The sequence below is a fragment of the Chelonoidis abingdonii genome, chromosome 26 (genome assembly GCF_003597395.2).
Source record: "Chelonoidis abingdonii isolate Lonesome George chromosome 26, CheloAbing_2.0, whole genome shotgun sequence".
NCBI lineage: Eukaryota > Metazoa > Chordata > Testudines > Testudinidae > Chelonoidis > Chelonoidis abingdonii.
The window spans coordinates 6,473,488-6,475,373 of record NC_133794.1 but is presented as its reverse complement, the minus strand read 5'-3'; the positions used below and the strand labels follow the sequence as shown (position 1 = coordinate 6,475,373).

Genomic DNA, 1,886 nt, shown 5'->3' with positions numbered 1-1,886 from the left:
GGGCAGCTGGGGGTAGCGAGGGGGTGGCTGGGGGGCAGGGGCACATCCTGCTGTGGGGAGCGTTGTACCCACCCAGGAGCTGTGGGGCCTGGTCCCAGCTCCCCACAGCACTGAGTCCTTTGCTGACCTGGGCGCGAGCAGCAAGTGATCCAACCAGGGGGTTGTCATGGACTCCCTGGTTGTGCCCAGTCATATCCCCATGTGGTTCGTGGGGGGAACCCCCTTCGGTGCGACAGCCCTTCTTGGGGGTCCACTCTCTCCTGGGGTCAGGCCCCTCTACCTCCTGGAGCCGCACCTCTCTGAGCCTCAGCATGTCTGTCTCTGCCGTGGGCCCCCTCAGGGAGATCACACGCCCTGGGCCCCCGAGGCCTTTCCCACCCCCTCTGCGTGCAAACCTTGGAAAAACTAAGAAAACCCCCCGCTTGGTCACAGGCTTGTCATGGAGTGTGGGGGGGTCAGGGCCCTGCACCCCTCTTCCGCCGATTCACCGTGACTCTCAGCCAGCCAGTAACACGGGTTTATTGGACAATAGGGATGCAGTCTACAGCAGAGCTTGTAGGTACAGCCAGGACCCCATGGTCAAGTCCTTCTGGGGGGCAGGGAGCTTAGACCCCAGCTTGGGGTTCCCTGCGTTGCACCCCCCAGCCCAAACTGAAACTAAAACCCTTCCAGCAGCTTTCTCCTCCTCCCCTCCCCCCTCTCCTTTGTTCAGTCTCCCGAGCAGGTGTGAATTCTCCCAACCCCACTCCTGGCTCAGGTTACAGTGCAGGGAGATTTTCTCTCACCCCCAACGTAACCTCCCTGCAACAGCCCCAGGTCAAGTCCGCCGGCTCCCTGCTCCGGCACAGGCCTGCAGCAGCCAAGGACTCCAGGAGCCAGGGAAGGAATCACCCCCCCACCCACCTCCCAGCCAAGCATGACTCACGGCTCCACTCCTGCCCTGCCCCACATCCACCAGCTGCAGCCTTGGCCCCACTCTTGGGGGGGCCTCGGTCCCCGTCCCAGCCCTCCGCCCTCCCCTTCCCGGGGCACAGCTCAGACACTGCTCTGCTCAGAAGGGTCCGAGGCCTGTGGCGAGGGCCCCCCGCCATGGCTAACCCAACCCAGCCCGTGGCTCCCTGCCCTACCCCGCCCCAGCCTGGGAGCTGGGCAACCGGGCAGGTTTCTAGGGAAGCCAGAGCGAGCCAGGCCGGGGGTGGAGCGGGGAGCGGGGCTGAGTCTGTCCCAGGACTCCCGGCTACCCTGACTCCCCATGCTACCCCCGTGCCTGGGGCTCGGCCGGGGGCTCACGGCCCGAGTGCATGTCCAGGGAGCACAGAGGCTGAATCGTCTCCTGGAGGGTCTGGGCCTAGAGGTGGCTGGGTGCCCAGCGGGAGGGGCCTGGGCCAGAGGGGGAGATGGGGTGGGGGAGGTGACTAAAGTGTTGGGGGGGTGTAAGGAGGGGAGGAGGGGGTGGATGGACGGACACACAGACAGATGGACGCACAGGACAGACAGATGCACACAAGGATGCACGGACGGATGCACGGATGGACGGATTCACAGGTGGACGCACGAAAGGATGGACAGACGGACACACGAAAGGACAGACAGACGCATAGATGGATCTCTCTCTCCTCTCGCCCACCCCCCTTGCCACTGGCTGCGGCTCTGGGTTCTCCGGGGCGGGTGAGGGGGCACCGCAGGGAACGGGCCCTGGCACTAGGGCTCCCCACAGGCTGCGGCTCTGGGTTCTCTGGGGCAGGCAAGGGGGCACAGTGGGGAACGGGCCCTGGCACAGGGCTCCCCACAGGCTGCGGCTCTGGGTTCTCTGGGGCAGGCAAGGGGGCACAGCGGGGAACGGGCCCTGGCACAGGGCTCCCCACAGGCTGCGGCTCTGGGTTCTC

The 1,886-nt window shown here is 65.9% G+C and overlaps 1 protein-coding gene across 1 annotated transcript in view; it reads right to left on the bottom strand.

Moving 5' to 3' along the window:
- Positions 1 to 1,886, bottom strand: part of COL5A3 (collagen type V alpha 3 chain) — a 52,683-nt gene that overhangs the window by 45,931 nt on the left and 4,866 nt on the right. The gene's annotated exons all lie outside the window — the stretch shown is intronic.